This window comes from Loxodonta africana, chromosome 6 (assembly GCF_030014295.1).
Source record: "Loxodonta africana isolate mLoxAfr1 chromosome 6, mLoxAfr1.hap2, whole genome shotgun sequence".
In the NCBI taxonomy this organism is placed as follows: Eukaryota; Metazoa; Chordata; class Mammalia; order Proboscidea; family Elephantidae; genus Loxodonta; species Loxodonta africana.
The window spans coordinates 42,127,077-42,140,269 of NC_087347.1; positions in this window are offsets into that span (position 1 = coordinate 42,127,077).

The window sequence follows — 13,193 nt, forward strand, 5'->3', positions numbered from 1 at the left end:
GGCCACTGGAGCTTTGCTTCGCTGAGCCTACATTCTAGTCCAGGGTTTGGAGTCTAGGGGTCTTCAATCAGCATACAAGGACTATAGGATCCATATCAACAAGTTTTGCTTCATTATGATAGCATCATAAGTGTGAGAACATTTAAATCTCCTTTGGAATAAAGTTAAAAATTCAATATCCCTGATTTTTATGAGCAAACAAGACGTTTACAGGCTGGAGGCATTTTGGTTTCTCTCAATAACACCTCTTTGTAGAGTTCCACAATTTCTTTTATTGTGAATAATACAATATAATTTGAAACTCTATTCCAAATATGGCCATTGCTTATACTTACCCAGGGTTGTAATAATTTCCTGTGATTTATATTGATGCCTTTATAGGATTATAGTCTATGACTACATTCTTTTCCTTTTTTTTTCTTTCTTCACAGTTTTATTACTTTACTTTCCATTATGATGACTTTTTTAAGCCAAATATCTCTTCCTGTATGTTCATACCAGTCCCTTGAATAGCATTCTCTTCTTCCTTGATTCTCCTACTCTATTCCAGGCAGATGAGCATTCTTGGTCAAGCTATATTATTAGCTCCGTGTGTGTTTGCGCGTAAATGTGTGTATATCTGTAAACATATCTGCATATTTCAGGACTAAGCTTATTAGATAATGCTTTCAGGACTGTCCAATAGAGCTTTCTGTGATAATTGAAATGCTCTATATAGCTGTGAACTACATGAGACTATTGAACACTTCAAATATGACTAATCAACTGGGGGACTGAATTTTAAATTTTATTTTCTTTAAATTTAAAACACTGGAAAGAAGGGACAAGATGTGAATGCAACGTATGAGGCCTCAAGGATCATAGCCATCTGTCCAAACTGCAACATACCAAGGTGGGGAGATCACAATAGTAGAAGTCTCTGAGCCTTGGAAATTCTAATCAGATGGCAAAGCCTTCGTGCTTTGTGAAAGGTAGTCCACACAGATTGAACATGGTTTCCAAATAGTGGTTGAAGTACAAAGATGGTGTATAATGCATTCCTTCTACACTCTCACAAAAAGCAAGCCTGCAAGTATCATAGAGGTTGCATCAGAACTCTAGGGTTCAAGACTAAATAGCAGTCATTGAGTACGTACCAGGAATATAGAGAAAAATGTCATCTTATGGACTGAGCACTCTAGTATGTGTTAAGGGGAAAGATGGATACACAGGGACTTGCCCCAGGTAACGTGGATGTCAGACTCAGGAAAGTAAACCTAACTCTAGACCTCACTCTCTGGTGGGGATAGACTCCTAATGCACAGCCCACCTGGGCACATTTTAGCTCAAGACCTGACTGTAGTTATGCCAGTGACCTGGAAGTCTTCACTATCTGTGGGTGGATAGGCTCCTGTAAGCAGTAATTGACAAGCTGCAAGTCTATCCAGCTCAGCCTTCTTTAGTTGCCCCTCATTACTTACACTATCTGGTTCATATACCCCACTCTGGCACTCAAAGCTGTCCACAAAATGGCACCCACTGCTTTGTTCAGCCTTTGTTTCCATGAATCTGCCATATTCAACTTACGCTCCAGTCAAACTTGGTTGAATATGCTTCCTTGAACATGCCCCAGCCCCTCCCACGTCCATGCCCTTGCTCAAGCTGCTACCAGAAAGTCTCTCCTCCACCATCTCCTTCTGTCAAAAAACCATCTACCCTTCATGGCTCATTTCAAGCTGTGCACTCCCTGAAGTCTTCTTCCCTGAAACCCACAACTGAACGTGCATGCTCCCTGCCAGAGTCCTGTGGCACTTGGTTAGTGCTGCTGTTTTGGCACTCCTTTCATTCCTCCGTATGTTACAGGCATTAGTGAATTTGTTGAATCTCGCCTCCTGGTTTGTGAGCAGTTTGAAGGCCGGGCTTTCATCATTCATGTTTTGTATTCTGGATGGTGCCTAGCACTTGGTAGGTCCCCAGGAATTATTGTTGTTGAACTGGATTGAGAATAGTTCTACATAAGGGGAGAATTTTCATTGCAGTAAATAAAAGAAATAGATATCTTGCTTTATAATGTAAGAAGGCCAAAGCAGTTCTGAGGGTTTATCTGAAAAGTACTTAATTGTGACACATGACATTTTTCAAGTCAAAGGTAGTAAACCAACAATCTAGAGGTCACATGTAGTCTGCATATATGTTTTGTCTGACATAGGGGGTGTGTGTGTACGTGTGTTTTATGGTCAATTTTTAAAATTTTGAAGGATCCATGTAAAAATTCATTTCTAGATTTTCTTGCAGGGGAAAAAATATCAGAACTGCCCATATAGGCCATTCATTCCCCTCTGGCAATTTGCCAGATCACCACAATGCCTCTAGCCCACTACACTTAGATCCTACAAGAATCAAGCTGACTTTCGTATTTCTCATTTCTCAGATCCTATATGCATAGAGTCCATACACCTTTAATAGTGATAATGATCTACCCATGTCATTTATGGAGCTCATATTGTCTATCCTTACATTGTACAGGCTATGATAACTATAATGGTTATAGTTTCGGCCTGCTACTTTCTGTGCCATTCATCAAACTCTCAAGAATGCAGCATACGTTCAGATAAAAATATGACTTAAATCATTTTTCAAGGGGTGGGATTGCAGCTTCATGTCCACCGTCACTTTATAAGTGCAATTTTTAGACAGTAGAGAATTAGTCAAGGGACCCAGGGTGGTAGGGCAAAAGGCATATTTGTCAAAAGCAGAAGAAAGTGGTAGACACTTGAAAAGGAATAGAGTGAAACCTGCATGATATTGGATGCTAACATTTCATTTCACATCCGTAACGCCTTTTGTGTGAAGATTTCCAAGTAGTTCTGAGACAGTAATTGAGCCTCATAGCACTTGAAGAGAAGGGGAAGATGTATTTTCTTCATTTTCTGAGGGAGGAAACTGAGGCACTGTTTGTTCATCGTTGTAAGGGCCTCTCCGCAGGAAAATTGGTAGAAGAATTTAATTATCCGAATTTCTGGCCCCTTCCCTTAATCGCTCATTTTTACTTTTTGGTTTCAAGTGTAATTTACGTTAGATCAATTTAGACGCTGTCTCAGAATTTAATCAATACCATCTGCAAGTTGAAGGCTCTTCTTGGCTATAGCTTAATCTTTAGAAAGCTGTAAGAACTAAAGATTATAAACAGACAAATATAAAACCAAATGGGCCACTCTCTGGCTTACAGGCAAATACCAATGTTTCAAAATCCCTATCTTCCATTATTAATAGTCCCTCAAGGGGCTTCAAACCGATTTGTTCTGGTTTGAACCCCTGCTGATAATCTACATTTCTAACAAGTTCCCAGGCAATGCTAATGCTGCTAGTTGGGGACCAGTTCTGAGAACCACTAGTAGAGCAGTGGTTCTCAAAATTTGTTATACAAAAGAATCACCTGGGGATTTGTTAAAATATAGATTCTGATTCAGTATATCTGGAGGTGGAAATGCAAATTCTCAGTGGGGGTTCGAACCAGAGTGAACCGGTTCAAAGCCCTGGTCTCTCACCATTTCTCTCCCCACCTTCTCACACTAGGTGGGCACTTTAAAGCAGCTGCTTGTGTTCAGCACTTATTTTGATGTCTCGTTCTTAAGACATCTGAAGGGAATCTTCTAACTTCTTTGACCCATGAGAAGTTTAAGTTTTTATAAAAGAAGGATTTTGTTAGCTAGATCAACATTTCAAGTGTTTAGCAAGACCTTTCGATTTAGAAAAAGAATAATGAGCTGATGTTGACTGTTAAATCCATTATTACTCTAATCACACTCTCAGTGAACCATTACGAGGCACCGATTTAGTATAATATCTTTGCCTACACACTATTTCCAGAGTGTAGGTATTTATGGTATTTTGAGTAGGATCTGGTCATTACATATTCTTTGTAAGAATCATTAGCGATCAAAATCACTCCTCCTGAAACATTATCTTTCCAAGGCCATCCTCCTGACCAAGTAACAAAAACAAGTGGAGAATTCAGGAATTAAATACTAAATCATATGTTGCTTCGCTAATTCCGGAGACTTTTACCTTTTACCTCTGAAAGGATGGGATTAAATAGCTCTTGGGTAAAGGTTGTTAAAGAGCTCTCTCATATATATTTTTGGAACCAGAAAAGGAAAGTGAATGTATAAGACTCCATACAAATAAATCATTGTTGTGGGGGAGGAAATATTCAAATTATACTAGTTTGTGTTTCACATCCCAGTGTATCGACAGATGTTGGTCCTCTCCAAGTTTAAGTACAATTTCTGATGCTCCAAGTCTGCTGTAGGTGAGCAAACCAAAGCTTTACCAACGTCTTGTTGTTAGTTGCCGTCAAGTCAGCTCTGACTCGTGATGACCTCATGTACAATAGAACAAAACATTGCCTGGTTCTGCACCATCCCCACAGTCGTCGGCACGTGCGAGTCCATTGTCGCAGCTGTTGTGTCAGTCCATCACATGGAGGGTTTCCCTCGTTTTCCCTGACCCTCTACTTTACCAAGCATGATTTCCTCTTCTAGCAATTGGCTTTTGCGAACGATGTATCCCAAGTAAGCAAGAGAAAGTCTTGCCATGCTCGCTTCCAAGGAACATTCTGGCTGTACTTCCTCCAAAACTGATATGTTCATTCTTGTGGTAGTCCACAGTACATTCACTTTTCTTCGCCAACACCACAATTCAAATGTGTCAATTCTCCTTCAGTCTTCTTTTTTCACTGTCTAGCTTTTGCATGTGCCAACTTAAGCCTGGGAAAAATCGCAAGCCGTCATTTCCTCCTAGGTATGGATAATGTTCATATTCAGCATCAGCCCTTTCCAACCCGCCCCATTAGAGCCCTTGGTCTCTACTTGCTGCTCCTTTCCCAGAGCATTCCTTTACTACCATTTGATCATCAGCTTGTTCTGTCATCTCTTCTTGTAGCCAGGTGACCTGCCCTGGATTATTTCATGTTCTGTATTTTTCTAAATTACATTGTTCTCTGGAGTCTGTTGCCCAACTGAAAGAGTTACATTTTCTTTCTCTGTTAGTTAGTCAAAGTATCAATCATTCTGTAACCACCTGTACTACCGTTAACCTTCTTCCTGTCTTCCAAATCAAAACCCATTTCTCACTTCCATATGTCAACACCAGCCACATGCATTGATTAAATGTCTTTCATTTGAAAGCACGCAGTCCTGCTATCCTTGCTTATGTCTGAATGCCTCCCATATGTTCTCCATGCAAGCCTAATTCTCCTGTTCCTTTCCTCTGGAAAGTCATTCTTCATTGTAATAAGCTGCCCAAAGTAAATGTATTCATCATCTTTTTCTCTGACAACCACGTTTCTCCACTACGGGAAATTAAACACTGCAACATATGGCCTGAGCAGCAAACTTTAGTGCTTGCTCGCTCAATTGTTTTAACACATTGCCGCCTTCACATAATATTCTGTTTGCCACTAGCATGTCAGGCTTCCGCTTGACATATGCATTAGACATGTTAATGGCAAGATAGAAACCAAATGAAGCTGACAATATGACGAAAGAAGGGTAAGTGCCTATTAATTACTAAAATTCTCTTTTTCCCACTATTTAGCAAGGAAAAAAAAGCTTAAACTAATGCCTTCGGAACATGCCACCACATTAGCCTGCTGTGGTGCCATCTGACAGATTTTTAAAACCCTAAGCGCTCTGGAAGAGCTTTGTGTAGATTCAGCAAGGCCAGTATAAATGACACTAGTGCTTGCTCCCCTGTCATGTACCCTCTTGGTCTGCTGTTTCTGTTTCCCCAGTCACCATTTATACAATGGACACGCCATAGTTGGTGAATTCTTTTTGTAACTATCCAAATACCACTTGTACATACTCCAGGATTCTTTTCTTTATTGGTTATACATGTAAACTGCTCCGGAATGCTTCACATTTACTGAAAATAGTAGAATACAATTTTCTTCTGGGTCACTGCTTCAGGGATTAGGTCATTCAATGGTTTATAAATCTTTTGGGTTTTATTGTGAATATACTGCAGCTGTATTCATCTTTTAGTTCAGCAATTTTGATCTCAGAATTAGTTAAAAAAAAAAAAAGCCATTTGCCTAAAATCAAGTTTTAGTTTTTAGAACTTTACTTTTTTATTAATAACCTTACATTTTCAGTACGTTTACTTATGCATTATGCATATCCCTAGGCAATAGAAAAGCTTAAACATTTTTCAGTTCATATTATATTGAATTTGCTTTTACATAAACAAGTTAGGGCTATGTTTTAGTCATGGGTTTTCCTTGGATTTGAAATCATACTAGAGGACATCCAATGGCCAGTAAGTTTTTCAGAATCTCTGAGCCTGATTAGTCTCTATCTTTACTACATTTCCAGAGACCGTAGGAGTCCACAGCTCCTGAGGGCATGTCCTCAACTGTAACAGTATCCTCTTGAACTCAGTGTCAGCCAGTAGTTATCCAAAGCTTAATCGGAAGAAACAATTTATGGAGGCGTACTGATGACTACCTATGCCTCTGACACGCTAAAATCTATCTTGAGATTAAGCTAGCCAGCAGAGAGCTACGTCTCTGGACCTCATCAAATCAGTCCTCTGTAGAATTACTTTTACAGAGTTCAATGTCATCAGCCTGTATTGAGGGACATTATCAGAAGGTGTCCTGTGAAGCTCATTGCACTTGCTATAACAACATTGTTGAAGTCATTATCAACTGTATTACACAGTGTCTTCTCTAGGGGACTATATGATAGATTTCTTTCATGCCTCAGTACCAATAATAGTTGCACCATTCCTGAGCACATAGTTTTACCTAAAAAGAGTAGGAATATTGAGTTTGGGGTTTACACATTGTCTATTAGAGGGCTTGGAGCAAGTAAATAGAATCTCATGATTTGTATTTTGTGTCCCAACCTCCTTGATGGGCTTATCTTTTTTCCCCCTAGATTTCCTGTTGCTCTTATTTTCTCAACTATTTACTTTTAATTAAATTGAATATTATACACACAAATGCATACACACACACATACACCTTGTCCAGTAGTCTTATAATTTTTCTGAAATAAAGTAAAGTAAGTTATAAATAAGTAAATATATACACAGACAATAGACTCTAGAACATACACATTTATTCCTATTTATAGATGTACTCCACCACATGTCTGTCAGTTTGTTGAACTCTGGTGGCTTGCATGTTGCTTGGATGCTGAAAGCTATGCTACCAGTATTTCAAATACCTGCAGGGTCACCCGTGGTGGATAGGTTTCAGGGGAGCTTCTAGACTAAGACAAACTAGGAAGAAGGACTTGAAGGTCTATTTCTGAAAAAACTGGCAGTCCACTTCTGAAAATCTTACAAATAGCTGTGGAACATTGTCTGATATAGTGCCAGAAGATGAGCCCCTCAAGTTGGAAGACACTCAAAATACAACTGGGGAAGAGCTGCCTCCTAAGAGTAGAGTCAACCTTAGTGATGTGGATGGAGTAAATCTTTCAGGACCTTCATTTGCTGATGTGGCATGACTCAAAATGAGAAGAAAGAGCTGGAAATATCTATTAACAATCAGAACATGGACTGTACGAAGTATGAATCTAAGAAAATTGGGAGTCATAAAAAATGAAATGGAGTGCATAAAGATTGATGTACTAGGCACTAGTGAGCTGAAATGGACTGGTATTGGCCATTTTGAATCAGACAATTGTATGGTCCACTCTGAGGGAATGACAAATTGAAGAGGAATGGTGTTGTATTCATTGTCAAAAAGAATGTTTAAAGATCTATACTGAAGTACAATGCTGTCAATGATAGGATAATATCCACACGCCTTCAAGGAAGACCAGTTAATACAACTATTACTCAGATTTACCCACCAACCACTAAGGCCAAAGATGAAGAAATTGAAGATTTTTACCAACTTCTAGAAGTCTGAAATTGATCGAACATGCAATCAGGATGCACTAATAATTACTGGAGATTGGAATAAGAAAGTTGGAAACAAAGAAGAAGGATCTACAGTTGGAAAATATGTCTTTGGTGATAGAAATGATGCTGGAGATTGATAGAATTTTGCAAGACTAACGACATACCTTTGATCAACAACATAAACGGCGACTTTTTTTTTTTTTTTTAATATATGTAGACCTAGCCAAATGGAACACACAGGAATCAAACTGACTACTTCTGTGGAAAGAGACCATAGAAAATCTCAATATCATCAGTCAGAACAAGGCCAGGGGCAGAGGGTGGAACAGACTATCAATTGCTCATCTGAAAGTTCAAGTTGAAGCTGAAGAAAATTAAAACAAGTCCATGAGAACCAAAACACAAAACTTGAGTATATCCCACCTGAATTTAGAGACCATTTCAAGAACAGATTTGACCCATTGACTGAAGACCAGATGAGATGTAGAATGATATCAAGGACATCTTACATGAACAAAGCAAAAGGTCATTAAAAAGATAAGGAAGAAAGAAAAGACCAAATTGGATGTCAGAAGAGACTCTGAAACTTGCACTTGAACTTAGGGTAGCTAAAGCGAAAGGAAGAAATGACAAAGTAAAAGAACTGAACAGATTTCAAAGGGTGTCTCAAGAAGACAAAGTATTACAATGAAATGTGCAAAGACCTGGAGTTAGAAAGCCAAAAGGGAAAAACATGTTCAGCATTTGTCTATGGTTAAGGTATTTAACGACACAGGAAGCATCAAAGGAAGATTGAAGGAAAACACAGAGTCACTGTACCAAAAAGAATTTATAGATGTTCAACCATTTCAAGAGGTGGCATATAATCAAGAACCAATAATATTGAAGGAAGATGTCCAAGCTGCATTTAAGGCACTGGCGAAAAACAAGGCTTGAGGAATAGATTGAATACCAATTAAGATGTTTCAGCAAACAGATGAAGCACTGGAGGTGCTTACTGGGCTATGCCAAGAAATTTGGAAGACAGCTACCTGGACAATCGATTGAAAGAGATTCATATTTGTGCCCATTCCGAAGAAAGGTGATCCAACAGAATGCAGAAATTATCAAACAGTATCATTAATATCACACCCAAGTAAAATTTTGCTGAAGAGTCATTTAAAAACGGTTGCAGCATTACATCAACAGGGAACTGCCAGAAATTCAACCCAGACTCAGAAGAGGATGTGGAATGAGGGATATCATTGCTAATGTCCGATGGATCTTGGCTGAAAGCAGAGAACACCAGAAAGACGTTTACCAGTGTTTTATTGACTATGCAAAGGCATTCAACTGTGTGGATCATAACAAATTATAGATAACATTGCAAAGAATGGGAATTCCAGAACACTTAATTGGTGCTCATGCAGAACTATACATAGATGAAGAAGCAATTGTACTAAGAGAACAAGGGAATATTGCGTGGTTTAAGATCAGGAAAGGTGTGCATCAGTGTTGTATTTTATCACGATACTTATTCAATCTGTATGCTGTGCGAATAATCTGAGAAGAAGAAGAATGGGGCATCAGGATCAGAGGAAGACTCATGAAAAACCTGCATTATGCAGATGACACAATATCCCTTGCGGAAAGTAAAGAGGACTTGAAGGACTTACTGATGAAGATTAAAGATTATAGCCTTCAGTATGGATTACACCTCAACATAAAGAAAACAGAAATCCTCACAACTGGACCAAAAAGCGACAACAAGATAAACAGAGAAAACACTGAAATTGTCAAGGATTTCATTATACTTGGATCCACAATCAACAACCATGGAAGCAGCAGTCAAGCAATCAAATGACATATTTCAGTGGGCAAATCTGCTGCAAAAGACCTCTTTAATGTGTTAAAAAACAAAGACATCACTTTGAGGACTAAAGTGCACTTGACTCAAGCCATGGTATTTTCAATTACCTCATATGCACGCGAAAGCTGGACAATGAATAAGGAAGACCGAAGAAGAATTGATGCCTTTGAATTATGGTGTTGGTGAAGAATATTGAATATACCATGGACTGCCAGAAGAACAAACAAGCCTGTCTTCGAAGAAGTATGGCCAGAGTGCTCCTTGGAAGTGAGGATGGTACTTTGGACATGTTATGAGGAGGGACCAGTCCCTGGAGAAGGACATCATGGTTGGTAAAGCAGAAGGTCAGGAAAAAAGAAGAAGACCCTTGATAAAATGTATTGACACAATGACTGCAACAAGGGGCTCAAACATAGCAACTATTGTGAGGATGGTGCAGGACTGGGCAGTGTTTGTTCTGTCGTACATGGGGTCACTATGAGTCTTAACCGAATCATTGGCACCTAACAACAACAACATAGATGTATGTATTTTCAAACACATTCAATATATTCCAGCCTACAGAAAAATATATATATACTGGGTACCATGCTCACTGTGCTTAATACCACATGTGATGGTTATGGTTGTGTGTCAACTTGGCTAGACCATGATTCTCAGTGGTTTGGCAGTTATATAATGATATAATCTGGTAGTTATGTAATGATGTAGTTATTCTCCATTTTGTGACATAATGTGATCACCTCCATGATGTGATCTGATATGATCAGCCAATCTGTTGTAAGGGGAGTTTCCTCAGGGGTGTGGCCTGCATCCAATATATATATATACATTCTGGCAAAGTTCACTGGCCATTGCTCACTCTGGCTCCTGCATCTGGCTTATCATCATCTAATCTCTAGTTCTTGGGTCTTGAACCAGCAGCCTGCCATCTTACCTGCCAATCTTGGATTTGTCAGCCTCCGCAGACCTTGAGCCAGCAGGCTGCCATATGACCTGGCAATCCTGGGTTCATCAGCCCCTGCAGCTACGTGAGTTAGGAGATGCCTCCACCCTGATGCCTGACCCATGGACTTGGAATTTGCCAGTCTCTATAGCTCTGTGAGCTATTTCCTTGAGATAAATCAATTTCTCTCTCTCTCTCTCCCAAGTCTATAGGTTCTCTACGAGTCAGAACCGACTCAATGGCATTGAGCTTTTTATATGGGGCCCTGGTGGTGTAATGGTTAAGAGCTCGGCTGCTAACCAAAAGATCAGCAGTTCGAATCCTGCTGTTGGAAACCCTATGGGGCAGTTCTACTCTGTCCTATAAGGTCACTATGAGTTGGAACAGACTCGACAGTGATGGGTTTGTTTGTTTTTATTTTATATATGTGTATATATATTATATATATATATACACTTTACTGGTTTTGCTCCTCTAGAAGCCAGCCTAAGACACACACAACACTGATATGAGAATTCCATACTTTTTTTGAGAAAATACAGTTTATCTCTTGAGTAGGAGGCTATAAAAGAAATACAAGAATGTATGCACACTATACATTTATAGTTCCACACAAAGAATTACATGTAGAAATATATCTAAGAGTTAGGAGGCTACTGAGGAATAAAAGCCAGGAAAGTAATTTTAGACCATCTTGTTCTATCAGTCTTCATATGACAATAATAGTACTATTAATATTTCCAGAGTAAATAGTTACACATATGTAGGAGTTTTGATGTCATTAAAATATGTATTCATTTATTCCATAAACATTAATGAAACAACATGTTAGGCACAAAGGATACTGGGATGGATGAGACACAGCTAACTGCAATGGAAAATAGAACATTTATGGGATATACACGAGGAGAATTATCACACAGTGTTTGAGGCATCCGTGGAACAACCAGGTAGATGTGGAAGCATAATAGCATAGTCTCAACATCATAACTCAACCTAACCCTTTACGGTTATAAAAGAAATGCTGGGCTACTCAGTGGAGCACATTTTACTAGGTAAGGAAAGTGTTCCTGAATAAAGGTTGGGCACAGAAAACCGTGCTTCTTTTCAAGGTCCTATTGAGTGAATCACTGAATTAATGTACTGGTTTGGTCTTTGTGACCAAAAATGCTAATGAAGCTATCACTCATTATTTTCTTTTGTTTTTATGTGTCTATATCTCTAAAGTAAGTTACCGGTATTTTCTAATATTGTCATTATGTGTGCCTAAGAGAAGAAAGAGATTTTGCACTGAGTCATGAGAAAAGTCAGAAAATGTGGATTTCTTTTTGAGAGTTATGACCCAAAAGCTATCTATTTGAATTGAAGTATATCCTATGGTTCCCAGGTTAACATTTGCAGCAAAGGGTCCTTTGTTTATTTCAATATTTAAGTAGGCTCCTAGGAAGAAAGTGGCCTATGAAATTGTTTGAGTTGAAAGATCAAAGTTATTGAATTGAATTGTGCCTGGAACAAGATGACAGGAAATGCAGTCTTCAAACACAGATATAACAAACTTTATATGGTAAACCAATTAGTTGACTGTTCCACTGCACCCTGAATTACCAACCGATGGATCAAGGGAGACCCTGATAACAAATGTTGTAATAATTCCATTTTGAGCCCACAAAGGTCTAGGGCTCTTGAGAAGTCTGACAAGAGTCCATTTGGTTTGTTTTTCTACTATACATAATATACTCTATGGGGAAAGCTTACAGCAGTAACCCAATGGATAGAAAATGGATTTATAGATCAGAAGGCTTCAAATAGCTTCCCATTGCGAAGGCTGACTTACTTGGTCTCCTAAGGGCAGAGTATTTAAGATCTTAGTGCCCTAATACTTCTATCACAGGAGTGTGAGAAATAATGAGAAAACGTATATGATGATGACTATCCAACCTGATTTCTGCTGGAGCTTCTTCTTTCCATTAGGTTTCACTGGTTTTGGAAATCCAGTTTCCCCACTGCTTTCTGAATATTGACCAGCTGTAGAGACTATCACACATTAAAAATGCTTCCTCATTGTTTCTTTTCATTGTCCCACCTTGACCTGTACCTGCTTGACAGACACTACTACTACTTGCCAAGGTTTCTAGTTCTCCTTTCTTTCTGGGAACATGAGGTGACTTGTTTTAGTCAGTACCTGTGAACAAATGTATTTAAGAATTGGTATGCAATTGTCTATCTTCTCTTTGGGTCATGTTGATATGGAGCTGTCTGAAGAGCAGAGCGTCCTCAAATGCTGAGCCATCACATGGAGAAATACAGCTTCCTGGAGAGTTGACCAGACCCATAGCAGACTTAGCATGAGTAAGAAATAAACCTTTTGTTGTGTTAAGTCACTGAAATTTTGGTGCTGTCTATTAACTCAGCATGACCTAGACTTTTCTGACTAATACATCCTGATACTTTTTATTGCTGTGTCCCCTACCCAATTCCATGCATGAGGTCCATAAGAGA